Source organism: Camelus bactrianus, chromosome 7 (genome assembly GCF_048773025.1).
Source record: "Camelus bactrianus isolate YW-2024 breed Bactrian camel chromosome 7, ASM4877302v1, whole genome shotgun sequence".
Lineage (NCBI taxonomy): Eukaryota > Metazoa > Chordata > Mammalia > Artiodactyla > Camelidae > Camelus > Camelus bactrianus.
The window spans coordinates 80,116,495-80,143,226 of NC_133545.1; the positions used below are offsets into that span (position 1 = coordinate 80,116,495).

General features: G+C 41.5%; 1 long non-coding RNA gene across 4 annotated transcripts in view; it reads right to left on the reverse strand.

Moving 5' to 3' along the window:
* LOC123614601 (uncharacterized) overlaps positions 1–26,732 on the reverse strand; it is a 136,131-nt gene that overhangs the window by 75,727 nt on the left and 33,672 nt on the right. For all 4 annotated transcript variants that reach the window (XR_006722037.2, XR_006722038.2, XR_012508281.1 and 1 more), the window contains exon 3: positions 26,359–26,555. This is a non-coding gene — a long non-coding RNA (uncharacterized LOC123614601). The remainder of the gene's footprint in view (positions 1–26,358; positions 26,556–26,732) is intronic.

Here is a 26,732-nt window from a genome sequence, read left to right on the forward strand (position 1 = left end):
CCTTGTCCCAAAGGCTCCTTGCATTCAAGAGTGTTTTGTTTTTTTTTTTAATGTACATTAAAAGATAGACTTTATGCCATGCATTGGAGGTCATCCAAACAAAATTTGCTCAGGGATCAAAAGGAATAAGTTTGCAATGCCAACAACAAACCTAGACAAAAATTCCCCTCTCCAGCTTTCAGAAATTCAAAGAATCATAATCTTGGCAGAGCCATTAAGGCTGATGGTTCCCAAACACTAACCCATAGTGTACAGCCAGTCTTTTACAGATCCAAGTGAAGTTTGGAAAAAGAAAAGAAAAAAAAAAAACCAACATAAGTAAGTTTTTCTAAAAGCTCACTTAATTTAAAGAACTAATCAGTATTCTGAGACGATGTCCTTCTTAATTTTTAGTATTAAAATATACTTCATTTTGTAAGATGATGATGATGGTGATAGTAATGGACCACTGTTTCAAGCAGTATCTTTACTTGACGAAGCAAGAAAATGGCAAGATGTCTATGTTCATCCCCAAAATTCCCTTTGAAATTTTACTAGTCAGTGAAATTCAAAATCTTGGAACCATTGATTTTGCAGATAAGAAAACTGAAGCTCAATGAGGCTGAGTGACTGCTAAGGGCCCCAGCCAGTTAATGGTGTGAGATAGATGAAGAGACAGCCCTCCTGACTCCTCCCACAACTTCCGTGCCAAGTCCACCTCAGCCCTCAATAGTGGATGTTTGCCATTTCTTGCTACCCCAATGTAAAATTTTTTTCTCTTCCCTCTGTGTAGTTTTTGGTGGGAGGCAGACTAGGAATCCTAGAGGTTACTTCCTCTCCCACTCCCTGGCAGCCAGAGCTCAGATGCTCCCACCTGGCACTTTGAAACTTGAACTTACAGGTCCAGAGACTAGGAGAGACTTTGATGGAGGCAGAGCTAAAACCCAGCAAAGGACAGGCAAAGAGTCAGTGGCCCCAGAGGCACCTCCCCAAGCAGACCTACTGCAGCATGACCTTGGCTGTGCCCTTGGCTCCCCAGCCCCCTTGGTTCCTACCTTTCCTTGGCCTGGTTCTGCATCCGTCCCAGTACAGTATACTATTTATACTTCCAACAAATTTCTTTTCTGCTTAAATTAGCCAAAGTAGGTTTCTGCTATTTGCAGCCAGCAAGCCTGTCTGGAAACCCCTCCCTAATTAGCACTGACCAGCATTTGGGTGTTTCAACAGGGCCTCTCAAACATTCTGCAGTGAAGGACTGGTTATTTTATTTCCCCAACCCCCCATGCCACCAGATTGCTAGATTTAGAAAATAAAAATATGGAAGCGCAGTTAAGTTTGAATTCCAGATAAACAATGAATAATGTTTTAGTATTAAGTATGCCTGCTGCAATAGCATTAACATTTATAGTATTAACAACATAATAAACAACACTATTTGTAAAACCCATTTAACTGGGTCTTTCTGTATTTTATCTGGCAACCCTACCCCTGGGCCAACATATAGTCCTATGATTCATGACCAGAAAACAACTCACCGCACATAAGATTTATCACACAAGCTTGACAAGACCTGAAATGGTCTATACTCTTTTCAAAGTGATGAGTAATGATACTCCTAGATTCTACCTCCAGGTCTTGAGTGGACCCACGTCATGGATATTTTTTTAAAAACTCCCTACATGATCTTAATGTGTAACCAGGATTAAGAAACAAGCAACATAGAGAAGTCTCTAGTTAAAATGCACAGGCTGGACCTAATTAATTTCAGACATGGAACAAACATAGACAGCCAAGGCTCCCTGAGTAGCCCGTAGTAGAATTAGGCTGAAAGCCAGGGACTCCCTTTATCTAACCCATCTCAGGTCAATGACTAACAAACATTATGGATGACCCAAGCCCAGCTCTAAGTGAGAGAGCATCTCGGCTCTTACAATAATCAAAACAGCGTCTCCTTCTTGGTGGAAATCTCGCCCAGGCATGGGCTGCCACAGCCAAAGATAAAACCAACTGTGACTATAATACAAATAAGAAGAGTCTAATGCAGGGAGTAGGGTATAGCTCAAGTGGTAGAGTGCATGCTTAGCACGCACTAGGTCCTGGGTTCAATCCCCAGTACCTCCTCTAAAATAAAAATAAATAAATAAATAAATCTAATTACCTCTCCTGCCACCAAAAAAAAAAAAAAAAAAAGAGTTTAACACATAGAAAACAAACTCTGCTTACCAAAGGGGAAAGGGATGGTGGAGAGGGATAAATTAGGAGTTGGGATTAACACACTCCTATACAAAAAATAGATAAACAACAAACATCTACACAGGGAACTATATTCAATAGCTTGTAATAACCTATCATGGAAAAGAATCTGAAAAAGAATATATATATGCATATGCATAACTGAATCACTTTGCTATCTACCTGAAACTAACACAACAATCACTATACTTCAATTAAAAAAAAAGAAGAGTCTAAGGAATTAGGGGAACAATTCACTCATTCATTCATTCATTCTGGAAATGTTTATTACCTACCACTTTCTGCACATCACATTTGCTGAGAATATTGTGTTATGCAAGAAAGTCCAGCTCTCTGTTCTCATAGGGCTCACGTTTTAGTAGGAGCATTACGACGTTAAAGAAAAGAGTCACCGGGATGGTGAACAAGTACTATTTGTGATTAGCACAACCTCACCCCCACTGCCACTGGGCACAGTCTCCCTCTGCATGCCAGAGGCCCCCTGAATTTCTAGTCCTATGGGGCAACTGCCCGATGATCACTTCACACTGGAAACACAGTCTCAATTCAGTAAATGACTTAGCATGAAATCTTCTCCCTCCCCCAGCTCAGGACCTCCTCAGTCTGGAAGGAAGACGGGCCCCAGGGTCGCTTCTCCCCTCCCTGCTAGTTGCTGTATTGCTCCCTGTCTGGGGCGGGGTGGGGAAGGGAGGAGAAGTGAGAGACAGGGTATTTATTCTCACTGGGCTGCATGGCTTTGGGCCTGGTGAGGTTAGAGCCGGCTCTCTTGGTTGGTCCAACCTCATGGCCCTGTGGGAAATTCCCCTCGGAGACACCCTCTCTCTGCAGTTCTCCTGACCAAGGTGATGCAGCTCAATTCCAGCAGGGTGTTTTGTCTCCTTTATCAGCCCACGGCAGCAACTGTTCACCACCAGTTCTTCTTGTTTAGGCCTCATTGTCCTTTCTGGATGTCTAATGACAGGACTCAGGGCCACCCCACACAAGTGACCACTGCTTCCTTACCAATGACAACCCTAGTCCCACTGTGTTCCTGCCATCTCCTAGATTAACAAAATAGGGAGATTTCCAGTCACCAAATGGCCCCAATTCCTGAAAGCACCCAATCTGGAATGAGCCCTCACTTCCTTAAACCCTCCCTGACATCACCCAGCACAAGCCAAGTCCTATGACAAGTCACTCCTGACTCCACTTCCCAAGACACCCACCTGTGGCTCCTCTTGGGTGCAGTTTCCTTTGCTACAGCAAGTTAGTATATCAAATTTTATTTGACTATGGAGTGTTTCTGGTGGCTTTTGATAAACAGGCTTCAACGGTCCCAGAAGTGAGGTGCAACCATAATAAATGTCTATAATATGTGGTATTGGCTAAGTAGACAATTAGTGCCTTGAGGAATCAGTTATTGGAAGGTGGGAAGGTGGTGATACACACCATGAAGTGGTGAAACGTGGGTAAAATTGCCCCCTTAGGTTACTTGGAAGGTAAATAATGTACTTAATGAACTTGCAGCTCTAGGGAAAGGGGTGGAAAACAACATTAGTAGATGTGTTGGCTGTTGTTGACAGGATACCACACAAAAAGGATAAGTTCAGAAAAGTATCCGCAGGTGTACAAGTAAGAATGAGAAAGAAAGGAAAGTCTGGAAATTCAGAGACTTGCAGGCTGAAAGAAGAAAGCTATTCAACCCCAACTGGGAAAAGATAAAACTGAGAAGGCCTCTGAGCAACGAGGGCCAAATAAAACTCAGCCTTGAGATAAGGGTCAATTCAAGACCGCTGCTTTTGAGTTGTCAAAAGCTTGGAATAGATTTAGATGCCTCAGAGTTAAGGTTCAACTAAGGATGTGATGCCCAGAAGGTCTTTTTCATTGGAAGAAACATTTCAGTCAATAGAGAAAGTGTGGAACTTCCATTCAAATCTGGAGCTCAAGGAGTGGACAATTAGGGTGAGAGAAAGAAAGAGCTGGCATGCAAAGAATTACAGAAAATCCAGGTATGACTAGAAAAGAATTGCGGGTGTGACCACGTGGAGCTGAAAGGAAATCAACCAGTTCAAGGGCCAGCAAACATTTTTTTGTAAATGGACATACAGTAAATATTTCAGGTTCTTACAGGCCATATTAAGTCTGTTGCAACTACTCGATTCTGCTGTGGTAGAGCCAAAGTAGCCACAGACAACATGTGAACGAACGGATGTCTCTGTGTTCCAATAAAACTTTATTTGCAAAAATAAGTGGTGGCCTGGACTTGGTCCATGGGTCAGAGTTTGCTGACCTCTGAACTAAATTAAAAGCCCAGTAAGCTTTGAAATGACTTGTACAGCCAAGGAAACCACAGGCTAGATTAGAAAAAGTCTGTGACTATTTGAATTGTGAAACAACTCTACGCATATTGCTGTTCCACGGAGCCCTGTCCTAGACCCTTTCCTCTCATCTCATATACTCTCCTTGGTGAGCCTAGTCAGAGCTCCTTTAGTTGCAAGAAACAGTAACCCACTTGAGCTGGACTGAGTCCCAAAAAGGAGAATTAAGGGCACAGACTGTTATTAATTATAAGCTCCTGAAAACCCAGGAAGCTAGCTACTCAATCTCAGTCTCTCTTGTCTCCCTCTCTCTCTCTCTCTCCATTCTGATTTATTTCGATGACTCTGTAACCAGCTTCCTATGCTCCTCTGTTAATATGCTGGACTATGAGCCTCGGGTATCCACCCTGATCACCAGCTATGACGGGAGGAACCCAGTCAGCATGACACAAACTTGCATTCTGGACTCTGCCCTTGATTGTGAGGCAGTTTAGTGGTGGTCCAAGGGAAGGAAAAGGGACTTAGCTGCGGAGATAGCCCTGAGAGTATCTTACAAGGCTCCACGATCCTTCCTGATGTGGTCCTTGACTACCTCTCAACGTCACCCCTCCTGACTCTTCTGTAGCTCCCGTGCCCCAGCCATCCGGCACTGGTCTTGCCATCCCATCCTCTTTCTCTTTCCCCAAGCCTTCACCCAGGCCAGTCCATCTGCCTAGGAGCATACTTCCCTCTCTCTCCCGGCTAACCCCTTCTTGTCTACCATAGTGGTCATTCCATGTAGGCAGAATTTCCTCCAACCAATCTATCAAGACAAGGTTAGATACCCCTGCTCTGTACTCCTTCAGCTCCCAGATCACTGTAACAGTGGTAACAGGTACTTATCTACCTCTCCAACAAGGCCAGAAGCTTTCCCCAAACTTGTGCCTCTGTCTGCCTGGCACGTAGTCAGTGATCGATAAATGCTTGCTAAACAAATGGCTCCATCAACTCCCCAGATTCCCCTTCCTTCTCTGCTCCACTCAGCTGAGCTTCTCAGTCAATATTCCAGCAACAATTTTTCAAACGTTTTCAATCCTCTCACACTCTGCATTACCACGAGCCCTGCTCATCCTCTATCCTGATTCAGTTCAAACTTCTCTTTTCTTCCTGGGCTGCTCAACACTGCTGGAAAAACGACAGGCAGATGCTGGATGCTGCCATTTCAGTCGGAGATCTCCAGTCTCCATGGAGCAGCGAGTAGAATTCAGCACTTTTGTAACTTTTGCTAGTCTGACACATTTTCCATCCCCTGGGTAGCTGCTCTAGAATCTCTCTGGCATGGACTCTAACTTAAGTCTTGGTCTGCTGCTGTCACACTCTGGCCTGTCTGGGTATATTGAGAGAGCAATTTGTGGGAGAAGGTGAGCTCCACCTCCTTCTATTCTGCCATCTTGAAGCCCCTCTTGGGGGAGCTGTGAAGAGAGGGTTCTCTGAAGTCTGAGGACATGGGGACTTGGGTTGCATCCATAGCTGGGTTTTAGACTACATGGTGAGGTGAAGCAGGGGATGATGGAATCTGCAGATGCCTTCAAGACAGAACTCTTGTAAAGCGCGGTGATTTTGTTCTAGCCGCAGAGCCTAGTCATTGGAGCACAGCAGGGAATCTGAGGACAGCAAGGTGGCTGTTATTCAAATGCATGCCTCAGCCAGCCCTTGGGCACCTGCCTGTACACACAGGAGAAAGAAGCAAAAACTGCAAGAACTGTGTCTCTGCAAATTGAAGCCCATGAAGGCCTAGATAACACAGCTTTGGAGCATGATAACAGAGAACACTTAGAGGGGCCAACAGCAGGAAATTTCCAGGTCAGAAGAAACAGTGAGCAGGACCACGGCCCAGAGGAGTGATGGAGGGCCAAAGAAGTGACCTCTGTAACCGGCCATGCGGCAGCAGCCACCCACGGGGGCCACCAGCAGGAAACCCATGGTGCCCAGTGGGCATTACGGAGGCCTGGACACCACAGAGTGAATGTGTCCCTGAGCATATGAAAGACACTCTGGTAACTCCTGAAATACTTAAACGGCTCATTGAGGGGCTGCTGGACCTAGAGAAAAACGAGATGCAGAGCTCGAGTGACCAGGGTTCCACTTGACTACCCTTCCTAATCTTTACCCTGCCTCTGGGCACTGAATTTGCTCCCGCTTCACAGAGAAAATAAGGGCCATGAGATATAGGCTTCCATCATTTCTTACCTCATCTCCAGTTACTGAAGCCAAATTCTTGACCTGCATTCCAGTGACAGGAATGACAGGAATGAGAGAGAAAGGACATGCTAGAGCATCCATCAGGGGCTGGAGGGAGCGCTGACGAGAAGGAACAAAGGGGCGTGAGCAAGTCAGAGTCTGAGGTGCGTGAACTCGGGGCTTTATCTTATAGGGAAATTGAACGAAAACCTAAGCTTCATTCTCCTGTTAGAGGAGGCACCACTGTCCTCCTCTAACAACAGTCCCTTTTTAATTATCTTTGGATTTTCAACGACAGGTACAAGTGCTTGGCATCTGGTAAAAGCAAGACAAGTAAGTGAATGAGCAACTACATGAATGAAAGAATCTCCTAACTATGATGGCTTGATGTCTCCTAGAAAAAAGAGATTTGAGAAAGAGTGGTTTGATAGCTGAAACACAGTTGGCCCAGGGACCTTATTTAGATCCATGAATGTGGATACAGTGCAGAGGCTCAGACTCTGGGCTAAGAGGGAAAACTCACTCAAATCCAGACCATGTCTACATCAATACTTTACAGTATTTTTTAATTGCATGACCCACCTGGAAAAAGCCTTACTTACCATGAGGGTTGAGGGCTAGGAGGGAGTGGTCTGCAAAGGGCAGTGGACAGGGCTTTGTAAGGACATTTATAAAGCAAGCAACGTGAAGAGAAGAAGCGAGGAAAACAGAAGAAACAGCAGGCTTCCTACACACAGAACCAAGCCACTGTGGCAGCTTCAGTCTGGGAGAGTTTGGAAGGGACAGACGCCTTCATCTGAGGAGGGGTCCGACTCTGGAAGGGTGAGGGAGTTCCACCTGCTGTGATCTTGTCTGAATCCCTTTACAGGTGAACTGTTGGATCAAAATGCCCTCCCAGGGAATGGCTTGCTTGGATCTGCAGGTAAGATGAACCAGGGTTCTTCTTCAGCCTTGGCCAAAAAAAATTTGGCTTCTTATAGAAATGCAATAACCTTAAAAGCAGTAGGTCCATTATTTTTGCTCTCAAGATTGACATTTATCAATAAATATCAGTTTATGCCTAGCCTAGACATGTGATATATTGTCACACATGTCACATTTGCAGTAAAAGAAAAAACTTCACTGACCAAAAAATAAAATAAAAAATAAAGCAAATCATTTAAATTAAATATTTTCTTTATTTGATTTCATTTTCCAGTTGTTTTAACTTAATAGAATTTTTTTCCTTGATTTCAAACTATATAAATGCCTTTTGGCTGAATGATGATTAGCTTTCCAGCCCGATAGCCCTTTTCTGTCAATGGCAATTAAATCCATAAAGATGATTTGCTTTCTAACTGTTTGAGATTCTTATTTTCCCTTTGCACATCAGAAATTTTGCTCAAGTCAACTAAATTTTGCTAGGAAGATTGTATTTGATAAGACAGGATCCAAAACCCCCAAATTAAAATGCACATCCTAGGAGCACGCCAACTGCAAGGTGTTTTATTGTGTAATTATTATAGGACTTTGTACATACTGATAAGCTGAAAACCAGATCTACTCGTCTTTTGTCTTCATAAAGTGCATTTCCTAGCATCACACCTCTCCTTGTTCTGATACAAAACTCCACAAAATTTTTAAATGTTCTTTACTATTGAGTGGCTACATCTTTTTATGTGGGATTTTAAATCTCATTATTTCAAATGATCATTATCCACTACTCAGTGAGTATAGGTAAATCTTTTAGGTAAAAGTGAACAAAGTAGACCCCAAGGCTATTTAAAAAAAAAACAACTCTGCATTTTAAAGTTCTTTTCAAACCATAAAAACAAATAACCAAATCAGAATCAAATACAAAGCTTTGATTCTTCCTTTTTTCCCTGTTTCTACACCATGCAAATCAATTTTATGTGTTAATGTCCTTTTAAAAATGGCCTTTAAGGTCTTGAAATCCAAACTTAAACCCTTCATTCATTTCTCTGACAATGAAACACAATCTAGTTGATCTCAAAGTTTCATGCAGAACGTCATTTTTTTTCTACCTGGCTTTATTCAACAGTCTAAATGCAGCTAGATTCTACCAATGATCAGTGAGAAGTACTTAATGCAGATATTCAGAAAGAAAAATATACATTAAAAAATTCTCTATTCTAGAGAATAGGGAGAAATTATTCCCAAATTGTCTCTGTCCTAAATTCTCAGATAGGAAAGACAAACCAGCCTGCACTCCCTTATGCCCACAGAAGGTACCTGGTCAAGAAAATCTGAAACTGTTTTTCTCCATTTCACATTAGCTGAGGACTAGACCTTAGGCAATCTTATTCATCTGGATTCTTTTCTTTTATCTGAGTATAACACTTGCTTCTGTGCGCCATCATAGAGGTGTGGGCAACGTTATTTAATTGTAATAAGAACAAAAACTGCTAATTACAAAACTTTTTCTGCCAGGAACTGAACTAAGCACTTCACCAAAAAATTGTGTGTCCGCGTGCCCATGAACACACACGTGTGTACACGCTTGCGTGCAAAATCAGACATGTGTGCGCCTCTGTGTATTTAATTTTCACAACCCCAATAAGGAGATCTTACTACCTCCGTTATTAGTGTGAGAAAAATAAAGTTTGGAAAGTTTAAGTAACTTGCCCAAGAAAATGCCAGCGGTATAAATTAAACCCATGCCTCTCTGATTAATAGTCCATGCCCTACCCTCTCCCCCGAAAGCCGTACCATATTTGTTGTACACTCCTCATTTCTAAAGCGTTTCTCAACAAGAACATGGGCCTCCAGCCCCAGAGTCATTAGGGTAAGGTCTCCATTTTACTGGAAACCCAGAGCAAAACTCCAACTTTCAAGCTTTCAGGGGCTTCTGAAATTTCCCAACATGAAAGCCTGCGTGGCAATGAAGATGACACGTCAGTTGTGTTCTCTGACAATCACTCATACCGGGAGTCAGAGGGAAAGAAATAAAATAACATAACCGCTGTTTACCTCCCTGACAACTTCCCCCACCTTGTAGACTCAGAGGAATAATTAGCTGCTCTCGCTACTCTGAAGACAGGTTCCAAAACACAACTCAAACCACAAATGTAATAAACTGTCAGCTTCTTCGGAGAATCAGAAAGCGGTTTCACGCAAATCTAAATATCTTTACGGCAGTAGAATCACTGATGTATTTTTAAGAGGAGTAAAGTCGGAAATTTACTGTCGTGAAAAGTGCCTTTTCCCTCCATGGCACCTGCATATAATAAAACACTTTGTGATCAAGCCTAAGATCATTAAAGTGCATCACGAATGTACAGACCCACTTTGATTTTTTAAAAAAATTTTAAAGGAAGAAGAAGGTGGCACTCTTTCAACTGAACAGAAGTTTTTCTTTAATTCATACGAAAGAAAAAAAGAGCTCTTCTATAAAGCAACATCTGTGCAATGCTGCTGAAAAGTGCTGTTCCGATCACTGTTTCAAACACAAGGGATTTTGTATGACTATTTCTTACAACCTATAGTTTAACTTCCTCAAAACTCCTTCTCTACTGTTCACTTGTTCAAATGACATTTGATCTATTTTTCTTAGTTTAATATTTTGTGACTACAGTGAAATTTAAAAAACAACGCAGGGGTGAAAGAGATGAACAGTCCCCCACCCTGGAGGCACTACGACAGGAAGATGGAATCTCTGAGAATTTCCAAAACACTACTTGATGTATTTTGCCCATTTTCGAAAATTCGTAATTTCCAAGAAGTTATTAAAAACCTGAATTAGTAAATTCATTTCTCATTTGCAGAAGACATGGAAACAACTTCCTTAACTTTGATGATAGGGAAAAAAAAAGCAAAAAGCAAAGAAAGTGAATTGTTAAAAGCCACAAATATTAGTAATAGCTTTGTTCTCAACAGTTTGGAACTTCGGATTTTCAACAGGACAAATAAACATGACCTGAAATTGTTTAAGACAAGGTGAATTTTCATTTTTTATCACCAAGCAAAAGTGCTTTCTCAGTGAGGACAAATGCATTCTGACTTGATGAAAGCAATAGACTGGTAATAAGAAATGTTATCTATGATTAAGAATCTACCATATGCCAATACTTTACTAAACGCATTACATAAGTTACTTCATTTAATTTAATTCTCACTTAACATATAAAGAAACTAATGCTCATGAGGGTCACAGCACCAGGAAGCAACACAATATACTGGTTAGGCCAATGTTTTGGGTTTGTTTAAAACGGGTAGTTGGTCTAATGGAGTCATTTTATGGCTGTCACAGGCAATGACAACCTCATGCATAATCAATGGAGGGAAAGAAAGCTCAGTCTACTAGGCAGGATAGCCACTCTCCAAAGTGTAGCATGGTCACGGCCAACCGTGTGTCATGAGATCTCCAGGGCAGCAAGAAACACTTAATGCTGGGAAAACATTGGAAGGGAGAGTTTCCCACTCTTCCCTTCCTTGGACCCATGCCTTCCTCTTTGATGAGGACATTTGGATTTGCTTTCACACAAACTCTCCATTTCTTTCCATCAGCCCTTCAGTCCCTCATTCACTCCAGTGGGACTATCTGTTCACATCCTCCCCACCAATCTATAACTCCCACTTCCTCTGCACCCAGCTCTCAGCTTCCAAAAGCCCTTCTCTGACCTGCTGCTCTCCAGGGCTGATCACCACTCACTGCTTTCTTTCATCCTTCGCTATGGTGCTTGGAATCTTGCTTTCCCAACCAGACTGTAAGTTCTTCCAAGGCCAGAATTCTGCTTCTGCGTCTCCTGTCTCTCCAGGTGCCTGTTAAATTAATGCACTAATGATAATTGGATTCTTCTTTATGGCCAAAATGTTGACTGCAGAGGGTATGACTTCCAAAGCACACGAATCTATCAGGATACCTATGACCCAGGGACTCACTAAGACTGCTTTAATGCATTATTCACCCGGTTTATTGATTCAATTTTCCATCTGTAATAAATGTACATGCCGTCTTCCCAAACAATATCTCAGCACATAGAAGGTAATTCAACTTCACTTAAAACCTGCCACTGGTTTCTGCGAGCCACTACTGCACTTAACTTTTTATGAGCTCAGAGCTCTTGGGTCCATGCAAATTTTTGTCTGTGAATGAACCTTCTTAATTACATCACTCTGGATTTTGATCATATCTCATTAAGTAACCCTACCCATCTGTATTAGTTCAGCTAACTTGTGCTGTGATATCATCAAACCCAGACTTCTTGGTGGTTTGGTAACATAAAAGTTTAGGTTTGGCTCACACAAGTCCTTGCTTTGAAGAGCAAGGCTCTCCTCCATCCAGTCACTACAGCGGGAGAAGAGATTAGATTACCTCCACCTAAGAGTAACTCATGTCTCTTTCACTTTTAGTCCATTGGCCAGAACTGGTCACATGGTCACAAACCACTTGCAAGGGAAGCTGGGAAATGTAAGGAGGCACAGAGACATTCAGGAAGCATTTATTAACAGTCTATGACACAGCATTCTTCAAGGCCCAATCAAATGTCTTTTCCTCAACAAGGTTCTCTCCAATCTTCCCCAAACAGGTATGATCTCATCTTCGCTGCAAACTCCGAACACCCCACTGGCCCACGTCCATGATTTCCATAGTTTATATTCTCTGCCATACATGGAATGTGCTTGTCTTATCCACACTTTTCAGACCCTAAATTCCTTGAAGGAGGCACTGTGTCATACTCAGCTCTTTAAGGCCCCTTTCAAAACCTAGCACAGCTCAAGGATCTTTGCTAAGTTCACAAGAATCAGATAGGGACCCAAGAATGTAAGAATCCAAAAGCACCTTTGAGAAAACTGAATGGAAAAAAAGAGCCAGTAAACTTTATTGAAATTCAAAAGCAAAAGCCTCCCCTCACAAAATGCTTTCTCATTTTCTCATGTTTGGTGGGCACAGCAAGATGGCATCATTTGAAAACACCAGCCATGACCGAACGATATATTAGAGATTTGTTGAATATTGGCAGTTTATAAAAAAAATGTTGCTTTGAACAGTCTCAGCCAGGCAGAGCTCCCTCTCTCCCAGCACTGCTTTAAAAGTTAGAAGGCAGCTTTCTGCCCATTCCAAATCACCAGAAGTGAAGTATCAAGTCGTAAGTACCCCCCAGTGACTGACTGGGCTAGCTGGTGAGGGTTTTTTCCCTTCTACTTTGCAGAAAGAAAAGACAGTAAAAGTTCCTTCAGCGAGCTGCCAAGGTGCTCCCAGGCCATTGTGCAGAATCATTGTCAGGTTAAATTAGGGAGTACAGACTCCATGAGTGTAAAAAAATCAATACTTGATGGAAGATTGCTCCCCGGAAAATCTGTTTTGATTCCAGGATTAATTTGCGACCAAAGGCTTTTGCACAATGACATGCCATTAGTCAGAAAATGAACACATTCTATCCTTGAAACTGGATGGAAATATGTCAGCTGATTGACCCACTCAGTCTCCTCACTCTCTGGGTAGAAAGGAGTGGGTGTGGTAGCTATGTGAACTAGTGCCCCAAACCTGGTCCATTTTCAAAACAGGATAAAAAAAAATTTTTTTTAAGTCCAGTGTGAATTGGGAGTAGTCTCCAGGCCATTGTTGGAAAGCTACTGCAAATGTGTTTCGTCAAGGCAAATGCATTTGTCTGGAAGGCCCGACTCTCCTGAGTTTTCTAAGCCTCAGAATAAACCCTACTAAAAATCTTAAAATAAAACAAGGAGTTTGCCCCCAAAGCAGTGACCTGCAATATTAATGACAATGTGATGTCTTTGTCATATATAAAGTAACACTCCTCCCACTCTTGTCTCTTAGGTTTCTTCAGCTAAAAACTTTGGCAAGAGACAAGTTCCAGCTCTTCGTTTGCGCTAATGTCACTGGTCTGCAGGGGCTTTTCCCAACTAGTGCCGTGAGATCGGCAGCAGGGATGAAACTCGTTCCACAGACCCTCACACACAGAAGTATCACTTGGCTTTATTTCCTTTATATCAAATTAAGTCTGATTCTGAGGTCACCAGTCATTAGTAGGAACGTTTCTCTCCTCCCGAAAAGTGAGGAAAGGGGTCCAGGAGCTTTGACAGAGCATACGTTCAAGGACATCCTTCTGTTCTTCTGTCCAAACTGGTCACCACCAATAGCCTCAGGGTCCAAGCCTGCACGATCCCTTAAGGGCAGATGGTCCTTTTCCATTCAGGCCTGGAAAACCTTGCCAACCTTGGAGTTCCAGTGCCAAGAATGAGGCTTCTCTCTCCTCTCTGCTTTCTGCCATCTTCCCTAAAAGACACGCACCTCTCTCTCCTCCTTCCTGAGTCTTCCTCGATCAGCTCACCATTGCCAAAACCAACAAGGAAAGGGGGTTGTTTTCAAACCACCCAGGTTTCCATTTTGTTTGGCAAGACAGCACAAACTCCTGGTGAGCTTGTGGGAATGGGAGAGGGAAATTAAGGGGCCACAAAATCCACTGAGTATGTCAGTAATTCACGCAGCCACAGACACACCCTGAAGGATGCTTCTGCCGCATCTCCCCCGAAGCTTCCTGCCCCTGCCTGCCAACACACAGACCTCATCTCCCGGTGCAAAAGGACATTCTAATCTACTTGCTGATGTGCTCTGGGCCCGCACTGTGGCTGCTAACAGCGTCAAGCATGCTGACTGTGTGGAACAAAAAGGGGGGGTCATGACATCAGATGTTTGTATTCATTTCACTGGGAGAGGAATCGCCAAGGTGAAGCTCACCTCCTTCTCTGAGCGCCTTTCCCTGCAGATACCAAAGATAAAGACAGCAGCCGTACAGCTAACAACCAGGCAGCAGAAACAGTCCCTGCAGGAGCGGGCCGCGGGGCTGAGCCTCGTCACCCACGGTGACTTCATTAGACTCCTCTTACACAGGAGTAAATTGAGATGGCAGGAGATTGTCTTGAAACCTGCATTTAAAAAAGAAAAGCTTCAAAATTGCCATGTTGGCGCTGCTGCTTGGGATGCTCCCAAGAGTTCCCTGTGATCTCAGCTTAACAGCTCGGCCTCCCGACTCTAGCTCCTGTTGACAATAGTCGGCGTTCAGAAGAGAAAAGGACCTTCGAGGAGAAAACAGATGTCGACACCCAACGGATAGCACCCCAGCCCGCAGTCCCACATAAAGCAGCTAATTCCCATATTTCAATTTGCTTGGGCAGGCTGAGCCCCGCAGGCACCCAAATTAGTGACCCCGGGGTTCAATTACGATAGTGTGAATCTTCACACTTTAAAAACGTGTGGATTGTTGTAAAACTAAATAAATAAACCAGATGACTAAACAAAGTTATATGAGGTTCCTTCACTCTTGCTTGCAAATGGGAAGAGAAAAGCCACATCAAACACCAATATGGTCCAGTCACACATAATAATCATGTTTATTCTTTCGCACAGTTGCTGATCTGCTAGGACTATCCAAAAATAAAAATAAGATTTCTGAGCAAATGGAAAGGGAGCTGTCAAAATCCAGTCCCACTAGACATAAAAGAACCATTTCAATGAAATTAAGACCACTATCTCTGAAATCTTACCCCGAGTAAATGAAGATTGAAGAAGGTGGCGTTACAATTGACAACACCAAAATATTTCCACTTTCTCGTAAGGATGTTAAACATTAGGGCTCAGTTACTGAAAGCCTCTCTTTTATTTCCTCTTTAGAACATCACCCTCCATACTTGCCACAGCTTAAGGTAGGGACTGGAATCTTAAGAAGGAATCTGGAAACATGGACCATTTGGCTAAGTGGTCCACTAGCACTAGAAATCTAGGGTCTTCTACAAAGTACCAGACTTTTCTAAACCACAGAAAACTGGGAAGATTTTTAGATCATGTCTTCAGAACTCCTGGTATTTCCTTTCGCAGACAAATTGAAGAAGAGGTGTTTCCATACAAAATGCATTGAAGATATGCTATTTGAACATGCACTGAGGAAGAGCTATTTTGAAATAAGTTCTGCTGGGTCTCCAAATGTGACCAGTCTTGAATGGTAAATGATGACCCCAAACACTGATTCCCTCTGATTCTGTCAGATCTAAGGCAACTTAATGCCAAAATTCTCAATAGACTAATAACGTTTATTGACAGAGTTTAAATAACAATACCTGTGTAAATTCTTTGTTTATATTTAGACAACCTAAACAAATCAGCCTTGAAACCATGTTGAAAGAGAAAGAAGATATTCAACATTTATCTGTAGCTAATTCAAAAGAGTCTTCTTGAAATTTTAAAATAAAAGAATTCTTGGTTATTCTCCCCAAGCTATGTAGTAAGAATGGGCAAGTTTTAGGGCCAGCAAGGTGGAAACATGTTTCTTGAAAAAGCCCTTGTCTGCTCTTAAATAATGTCTACACGTATGGCCTCTGAAAAAGCCACAGATTTGTTCAAATCACGTTTTCTGGTCTGAAATGTTTCATCTTAAGCATTGTTTTATGAGGGGTTACAGGGATGTAACCCCTACAAGGTGAGCACAGACAGAGGACCAAAGAACCCAGAACTCCAGAGGAGAACCCGACCACCTGCCCACATTGCCTTTGTCTTCACCACACTCAGATGGCTGGGGTCATAGAAGCCACCAGAGAGCTCTGAAGCGGGGCTGCCACAGAGTCCAGTCTAGGTGCACCAGTCACTACCACCACACACACACACACACACACACACACACACACACTGATTCCAAGATGCTTTCTCAGCTGTGGAAACCAGAGTCATGCCACTGGCATCAGAGCTGAATTCCAGGCTGTCCCACCACCACCACCACATCACTCCCACCCCTACTTTGGCTCACACAGTTCTACCATTCCCAACTAGCTCAGCTCCCAGTGCCCTTTCCCTTCCGTCCAGCTCAACAGCATTTACCAGGCACACTGACATGTGTTGTTCCTTAACAGTATTTTTTGGAGGTCTTTGCTCTAAGTGGAAACATGAAGCACTAGGAAGGCGTAAGATTTGGAAGCCAAACGAAGTGGGATCCAGATCTGATTGGGAGACCCTTAGGGAAATTACCTAAGCTTGGTTAGCCTAACTTCCTGGTCCATTAACCATCTGAGAGGTCTTGATTAAAAAAAAATGGACTTGAGCCCTGGTTCGAGGAAGATGCTCAAAACATCTTTACCCCTCCCCCTGCACTTTAGACCCTTCACCATGTGCATACTCCTTGTCTTTCCAACCACACTGTGAGCCCCTCAGATGGACTGACCACGCCCTTACTAGGCACTTTGAAGGCAGCATGCTGTGATTCGAAGTTAAAGACAATGGGTTCAAACCCAGGCTCCCACCATCTACCAATCCCCTCTCTACTTGTGAAAGTTTCAACAAGTTACTGGGTCTCTTGAAATCCTAACTTCCTCCTCATGTGGGGCTGAAATAATAATCATCTCACAGGGTTGGTGTGACAACCAATGACATAAGTACCTAGCATATTATAGGCACCTAGTAGATATTCCATAAAAGGATCATCTCTTTCCTAATTCATGTTCTTTCATCTTGATAGCCTATATCTAGATAAGGCATCTGCCTGGCACTCAATACCAAAAGGGATGGGATTTGGTCTTCAAAAATTCTCCCAAAGTATCACGTCTCCTCACTCATCGAACACCGAAGGTCCCTAACCCAGAGGAGAGCAACTTGACAAGGTGTACGGCAGTCCCAACCAAACTGCTGGAGCAACTCGTTGAATCAAAAAACAGTTAATTTCAGGATTTAGCATTAATCCCAGTTTCTCTTTCTCTTCTCCCCACACTCATCCTCCTTAAAGGACGCAGCAAAAAAGTCAACCCTAAGAAAAACTTCCCAGAACGATCATTCGTCTATTCACTGTCCTAAGTACCGAGAGGGTTATAGGGATAAATTTACAAAAGCAAAAAAAGATTGGCTGGATTATGAGAGAAAAACTTGACAAAGATCTTAGAACCAAACTAAATTTCCCCACAGAAGCCAGGACAATGAGCCTTTGAACAACAATCAGATTTCAGTTGTGAAGTTCATTTAGGCATTTCTTAAAAGAATTAGTCTGTGGGCGTTTCTCTTTTGTCTGATAAAGCACAGTGAACTTTACGTGTGACTTTCTACCAGAGTTTACAGATGTAGTTCACAGGAGTTAATGACTTTTTTTCTCTTCAATTTCACCTAGTAATATAAAACCGAGCTGCACTAGAGCTTTCCTATAGCAGGGTGACTGGTCAATACTTTGCTCCTTGCTCTGTCAATGCCATCAAAATACTGTTTAATAATTTAGGAACAACCTTGTAATTTTCTTCCCTAGCAAGAGCAAATTAGGCACTTACTAAATAATTGACAAAATACTTAATTCTAGGGATGTCTTGAGGGGGTGCTATTATTCAAAAAAGAATTTAAAATAACATTTCCCTGCAATCTTTAACACATTTACTTCTATTTTCATGCCTGGTCATGAAAACTCCCAGGGCTTGCTCCCCTCCAGTCCCCATTTCCCTACTCAACAGCGGTCTTCCACTGTCTGAACAGGGTGTGCACGTGCCGTCGCAGGCCAGGATGACTTGGAAAGGTAGGCTCAGGCTTAAGCGGGTGAGACAAAGTTCTTCTTCTGTAGGGCTGTCCTAACCAGGAACACCAACAAGAGCAACAGGAAGTTTTGGTTTTTAGAGTTTTAATCTCAAATAATGGAATGCTGTCATCGAGGACACTCAGACTTGGAACCCTCTTCTCCTGACCGTCTGCCAAAGCTCCCTCATCATCAGGCTGTTGGGCTGAGATCCACCTACTCAGTCAGATCCTCTCTTAAACATCCCATTTGCAGGCCATCGGGGCATTTTTCTTGACACTTAACTTCTGAAATGCCCCGAGTAGACTCACACACAATTTGTGGGCCAGCACATTAACCCATGACTTTACGAGTTCAGAGGATAGGGAAAGAGTAGTACCAAGTCTTCCATCCCTAGTTCAACAGTCACTTTCTAGAATGTTCTCTTCTCACTGTTATTTCCCAAAAGGACAAGTCCAATAATAACACTTTAGATTATTCAAATAAGCTCTCTCTCTCTCTCATCACGGGGACAGAGGGGAGCACCAGTCCACCTCTCTGACACCACCTGCCCCCTACCTGCCTTATGACCACTGCAGCTTCCCCAGGAGCTGACACTTGAAGAAATGACCCATCATGTGCCAAGTACTGTTCTGGCCCCACTGGCAGCATGAGTGAGAGGTTGTTTCAGAATCCTCGAACCCTGCCCCAGTTACAGAGACCCAGAACTCCAGAACTGTGAGAAATGAGCTTCCGTTGTTTAAGCCATCCAGTGTATGGCATTTTGGTATCGGCACAAGCTGATGAACAGTCATTTCCTACAATCAGTCTCTTACAGGTCTAATTCCCTCTTGGCATCTGCTTCTCAAAGGACCCAGCTAAACCATCAGGCAAGAGGTAACATCATTTGTCTAAGATCACAAAACTAATTATTGATTAGACTAAATCAAAACCTTTATTACCAGAATTTCTGTTTTAATCAGAGAATAAATAGTATTTTATTATAACTAACTAGAAGAATGGTAGTTCTGTTATCAAAAATAAGAGAATCAGGGAAAGAAGCAGTTTGTAATTGAGTAAGAAAGGATCATGAATTCCAGGAGGTGATGTAATTATATTTGTTTATATGTCACAATGGTCTAGACATAAACAAACAATAAACAGTGCTGACTGACTATAAACAATATCCTTTGCAACTGAAAACAGGCAATTATATAAAGAACTGAGTATCATTTTTATTTCTTCAGGCCAGAAAGGGAAACTATCTTCATCTTTCTCACTATTGGCTTATTTGCTTGAAGAAAACCAAGATTTGACAAAATTCAACATCCGTTCTTGGTTTAAAAAAAAATACAAACACACAAAAACACATCAGCAAAGCAGGAATAGAAAGGAACTGCCTTATCCTGATAAAAGACATCCATGAAAATCCTACAGCTAACACCATACTCAATGATGAGACTGAACGCTTTCCCCCTAACTCAGAAACAAGACAAGAACGCCCACTCTCACCACTTCTATTCAGCATTGTACTGCAGGTTCTTCCCAAACAAGGGGGGAAACAGGCATGCAATTTGGAAAAGAGTAAAATCTTTTATTTACAGATAGCAGGGTCATGTATGTAGAAAATCCTATGGAGTCTACAAAAAAGCTACTAGAATAAATAAATGAGTTTAGCAAGATGGCAGGATACCATATCAATATACAAAACTCAGTTGTATTTCTGTATTACTAACCATGAATAATCAGAAGTTGAAATTCAAAAATTACATCTTTTATAATAACTTCAATAGACATGAAATACTTAGGGGTAAATCTGAAAAAAGTGAAAGACTAATACACTGAGAACTATGAAGTACTACTAGGAGAAATTAAAGATGACCTAAATAAATGGAGAGTTATGTTACGTTCATGGATCAGAAGATGAAATATTATTAAGATACCAATTCTCCCCAACTAGATCTATGATTCTATGGATTTCCAATGAAAATCTCAACAGTCTTTTTTTTTTTGTAGAAATAGTCAAACTAATTCTGACATTTACATAGACGTGCAAAGAATTATCTAGAATCACCAAAATAATTTTGAAAGAGGTGAACAATTTGGAAGACGAATACTAGCTGATTTCAAGACTTACTATAAAGCTACAGTAAAAAAAAGACAATGTAGCATGGTATTAAGATCAATAAATTGGTCAATGCGACAGAATAAAGAAGGAAGAAATAGACCCTCACATAAAGGGACAATTTATTTTTTTACAAACATACAAAGGTAATTGGTGGAAAAACAATAGCTTTTCAACAAATGGTTCTGAAACAACTGGATATCCATATGCCAAAAAAGGAAAAGAAAAAATGAATCTAGATCCATGCCTCATATTATATTTAAAAATTAACTCAAAATGGATCATAGACTTAAATGTATATTTTAAAGCAATAAAACCTGTGGAAAGAAAATACAGGAGAAAACCTTTGTGACGTTGAATTAGGTATAACACCAAAGGCACATACAAAAAAAAAAAATAACTAAATTGGGTTTCATCAAAATATAAAATTTCTGCTCCTTGGAGGACACTGTTGAGAGAATGAAAAGACAAACAACAAGCTGATGGAAAATATCTGCAAATCACATATCTAATAAAGGACTTGTATCCAGAAAATATGCCAAAAGATAAAACTAATACCTAATAGTTGTTGAGACTTTCTAGGGACAGACATTATGCTACATGCTGTCTGGCATTTAATCCTCACAACCCTGTGAGTTAGGGAATATTTGCCACATTTTACAAAGGGGACAATAAGTCTTGGAAAAGTTCACCTGGATTATCCCATAATTTAATTTCAAAATAACTCATGACAGGCAGTAACACAAACCCACAAAGCTTGTTGGTTTTACACAACAAAAAGTGTGATTCCCATTCACACCGTGTCAGCTGTGGACCCAGATGACTCTCCAGAGCCACTGTCCTCCACACGGAGACTATGTTCCAGGCATAGTCTAGAACATAAAGCCTCAAAAGACACAGCAGAAAAGAAAGAGAGCTGGAAGTTTTCATACCAGCAATTAAAAGCTTTGCCTGGAAAATTACACATTACTTCTACTCACAGTTCTTTGGCCAGAATTAGTCATGTGGACCCATCTAACTGCAAGGAGAGAAATATCCAAGTGTGTGCCCTGAAAGAAGAGAACTGAATCTGGGTGAGCATCAGAATCCCTGTTACAGGTAATGTTTAGATTGTATTTTATGTAACAGTTTAGAGACACTGCTTTCTTCCCCAACTAAAATGTGCTTCCTTGGTTTATACAATGGTCTTTATAATTTCTTATAATGCTCTTATTTAGCATGGTAGGATAGCATTTGATAGCAAAGATCCAGCTTTCCAGGAATAATCTATTTTTTTGGAATATTCTACTCATCCATTAATTGATGGAGCCTGAAAACATTGCTAAAAACTGAAGTCAAGGAAAGCTTGGAAGGGTGAAGTGAGAACAGGAACAGTCACTATTAATGTATGTTTTAGATATTTTCACTCTTGTGAAAATGTAAATTAGCCCTCGTGCCTGTGGTCCTCAGAATCATCTAGAGACAACCAGAGGAAAAACACTAGATTGTAAGCCTAAACCAGGAAAGGTTGGGTAACCCGTCGAACATCTGTAGGTTTTCTTGCAGTACAAATCAACTAAGAGCAAAGGCATTTTTGTGGTCAAATAAGTGTAGTGACTGGTCAATTAAACAAAATAATTAGGTTTCCATTCTGCAGAATTTTGACTAGATTCATCAGTAAGCCAATATGCATTAAGAATTTCATCATAGGAGCATTACACAAAGTGTTTATCAAATTTACTTGGTCTTGACAAAGCCTTGACACCTTGAGAAACCCTAATGTTGAGCAAAACACAGTTCAGGAAATCGTGCCCTGGAGAGATTAAAATGAGAGACCAGTTCTCCTACAAAGTCTTCTCCCCACACTCTAATCAGTGCCGTTAGCACCCCTGTGGGCTAAGCTGAAACCCCAAGCTGGTTTCATGAAGTTAAATCTCCCTCCCTGCAGCAGTCTGCATTCTGGATACCAACATCTCTCTCCTCTTAGTTTCGGCTGATTGGCCCAGGCTAGATCACATCCATCTCCACCTAGGAACCACTGAGCTGGCCTGTTCCACTCCACATCAACAAATACTCATTCCAAAAGAGCTCACATACTCCAGATGGTGCATGTCTCTGGGCTGAACCCCAGCCAAGTCAATGCAGTCTCCTCACAAGGAAATTCTTAAAGCTATTCTTGAGTTAAGTGTTCCAAGATACTTAACATCAGGCTTAAGGTCAAAAACAGGATGTGCCCATGGATAAATGGACCATTTATAAGATTAACAAATAGACTCAAACATCACAAACTTGAGATCCAGGTTCCAAAGCCAACTCATAATTTAGGTATCCTAATATCCTTCTTAGCCAGTGGATAATATATTTCCAATCGCAACAGTTTGACGAGATCAGAGCTATGCTGACAAGGAGCTATTGTCAGAGAAGTTACTCCTACACAGACTACATCTGCTACATCTTGGATTTACCAGAAACCAAAACATGTTTTTTTAATTGAAGTATAGTCTGTTTACAATGTTGTGTTAATTTCTGGTATACAGCATAGTGATTCAGTTATACATACATGTATATGTATATATCCTTTTCATATTCCTTTTCGTTATAGGCTATTACAAGGTACTGGATACAGTTCACTGTGCTATACAGTAGGACATTTCTGTTAATCTATTTTATATTATAGTAGTTAGTATCTGCAAATCCTGAACTCCCAATTTATCCCTCCACTCCCCTCTTATCCTCCCAGTAACCACAAGTTAGTTTGTTTTCTATGTCTGTGAGTCTATTTTGTAAATAAGTTCATTAGGCTCATTTTTTTTAGATTCCACATATAAGTGTTATCATACAGTATTTTTGTTTCTCTTTCTGGCTTACTTCATTTGGTATGACAATCTCTGGGTTCATCCATGTTGCTGCAAATGGCATTATTTTATTTTTTATGGCTAAGTAGTATTCCATTGTGTATATATACCACAGCCTCTTTATCCATTCATCTGTTGATGGACATTTAGGTTGTTTCCATGTCTTGGCTATTGTAAATAGTGCTGCTATGAACATTGGGGAGCTTGTATCTTTTCGAATGAGAGCTTCTTCTGGATATATGCCCAGGGGTGGGATTGCTGGATCATATGTTAAGTCTATTCTTAGTTTTTTAAGGAATCTCCATACTGTTTTCCATAATGGCTGCACCAAAATACACTCCCACTAACAGTATAGGAGGGTCAGAACCCAAAACTTCTCAAGAGTTTATAATCTCTACTAACCACTGCCAATGGCTCTAACACTACTTGCCTTCAAATCACCACTGTTGAATGAATTTGTTAGGACACAATAAATATTCTCAAAGTCAAATATAGATTTTCTAGATAAATTTCACTGTCAAAGAGCATGATTATTAAGAGCCTATAATTGCTCCAGAATGGAAACGGAATTCGGCTGCCCACTTTTGAGATTTCTTAAGCCATAAATATCAGGCTAAGTCTTTCACTCCCTATGTTTATTTGGGTTATAATTTTGTCTAAAGTGGATGCATGTCTGCAGGCTGGAGGTGTGGACCACAGGCTCCATTACCAACTTGGGAAGCTGACAAGCCCTCTCTATCTCCTCTTCCTCATCTACAAAACAGAGCGCATCACAAGCACTCCAGCCACCTTACAAGGTCTACATGTAAGAATCATATGAAATTTTGACCACTATTTTACCTAAAGGAGGGTGAAGGGATCCTGGGTGGTAAAAATAATAGCTGTCTTCTACTTTGAAGTTAAAAAAAAAAAGAAAGAAAGAATCATACATGTTTGACAAGTTTGTATATGATTCCCCAGTCTTTAGGAGTTGTCCCAAACATAAGATTTGTATTTGTCTATAATGATTTACAAATGGGGAGAGGATAGTGAAAGTTAAAATACAAGGAAGATATATAAGGTTTCTTTCTTCCCTACCTCCTATCTTACCCAGAAAAAATAAAATTCAATTTTTAGCCTAACACAGAGACTAAGACACGTGGCTCTGAAAAGGCAGCTGGTGCATGGAGAGTCTCATTTCTTCATGAAAAGAATCCAGCCTAGGGTGCCACAGTGGGGTTGAAGGTTTGGACACTCTCACCTTCTGGCTGGCGTCTGAGCCACAGAAAAGAATCTGCGTATCTCCAAGAAGAAAAAAGTTAACGAAAAATAAAGCTACCTTTGCAAGAGGGCTGAACAAAATCTCCTAACTGGGTAACCTGCCTCTGGCTCTGAATAAAAGGAGGCGACGTCTATCTGAGAAGTAGAAATGAGTCCATGGTGCTGCTCGGGCCCTAAGGTCCCAGTGCACAGGATCACTGTTCCCCTCCATCCCGCCCACCACACACTCACACTCGCACTCCCATTTCCTACTCCAACAGACCTAGGCAGGGCAGTCATCACACCAAGGCAACATTCAAAATAACTTCAAAATCAGGTTTCATATTTTTCTCCCTGGAGTCCCTTGGCATGGCTATAAAACATCTTACGATACAGAAATGCCTGGGGAGAGCAGAGGCTTCATATTTGGGTGATAGGCACAGTATTAAATAAAACAACAACAACAATCCAAATGGTTCGGCTAATAGAGTCACAGCAGTCAGCCGGTATTACACCAGGGGGGACTGAGATCACTCAGAGAGCAGTAAAACGCCTCAGGATTAAGCAAGGCTCTGGCTGTTTTCTACCAGGAAGACCTCGATGGAGCTGAATGCTCTTAACTTCAAAAATTACTCAACAAAAACAAGTGAAGATGAGGAGAGAGACGGGGAGCGGGAGGGTGGGGGAGAATTTGGTCAAGAAAGAGTTGGAAAGCAGTTGCTGATAGCTGACACACAGAGTTAGAGACACTGAATCCATCTTTCTACCTACTAAGGAGGTGCGCTTGTTACCCACACATACTGTGCAACGTGGGAGAATCTGCCGATATTTGGGATAATTTTAAAAGGGTGCCTCATCTTTCATACTCTCTTTCGTGGTGAAAATTGGAAAGCTTATGAGATGTTATAAATCTTCACTTAATTTTTAACATTTTTTTTATTGAGTTATACTCATTTTACAGTGTTGTGTCAAATTCCAGTGTAGAGCACAATTTTTCAGTTATACGTGAACAAACATATATTCATTGTCACATTTTCACTTAATTTGTAATTGAGGTAAACAACAAGGTCCTACTGTGTAGCACAGGGAACTATATTCAATATCTTGTAATAACTTATAATGGACAAGAATATATATATATATATATATATATATATATATATATATATATATATATATATATATATATATATATATTACTGAATCACTGTGCTGTACACCAGAAACTAATACAACATTGTAAATCAACTATACTTCAGTTAAAAAAAATTTTAATTGAGGTCTAGTCAGAACATGGAGTTTAATCATAAGCAATACACTTTAATTCTCAAAAAGAGAAGCAAGAGCTAATAGTTTAGTGTCTCTTGCCACACAGGTGTGAATTAATAGTGATGTTTGCATTTTGCATGCCAACCTCACAGCTCACTTTGTATGGCTTTTCCCACTCTCACTTCTTAACCCCTGAATCTAATTGCTCTTCTAATATTGTATTTCGCATTTATTATTGTTGACCACATTTAAAGTATTTTTAAAGGCTTAAGCCATACTGCAGATATTTATTTGTGTCTGAAAACACACTTATAAATCCCTTTGTTATAGTCCAGAAGTGCACAGAGAGTGTCGATTCATGGCATCATTAATAAAAGCAACTGCCAGGGGTTCTCAAAGAATGGCTCCTGGGGTAGAGGTCCGGGCATCACCTGAGAGCTTATTACAAACGTGCATTTTCAGCTATCCTCCCCTCAAACTCTCCCAGAACTATTGTTTTAGTTTTCCAGTTCTGCATAACAAGTTACCACAAATTCAGCAGCTCAAACCCACACACGTGTATTCACCTCACAGACTTCACTGATCAGAAGTCAAGGACAGGTTAGCTGGGTCCTCTGTCCAGGATGTCACCAGATTGAGAATCAAGGTGTTATCAAGGGCTGTGATCTCACCTGAAGCTTGGAGTCCTCTTCCAAGGTCACTAGTTAGAAAAACTCGGTTCCTCACAGCTATAGGACTGACGTTACTTTCACGCTACTGTCAGCTCCTAGAGGCCGCCTACTGGACCCTGCCACATAGCGTTCTCCACACCGTGACAGTTTGCTTCTTTGAGGCCAGCAAGATAGCTCTTGCTTTGAAGCTCTCCATTCTGCGAAGACAAAGCCATAGGGAATGCAATGGAGTACAGCATAATGATGATTATCGCTTCTGCCAGATGACATAATCTAGCCAAGGGAGTGACATCCCATCATGTCCACTGCCCCTGCCCACACCCAAGGGCTGGGGACTACACAGAGGGGTGGGAATCCTGGGGGCCGTCTCAGGA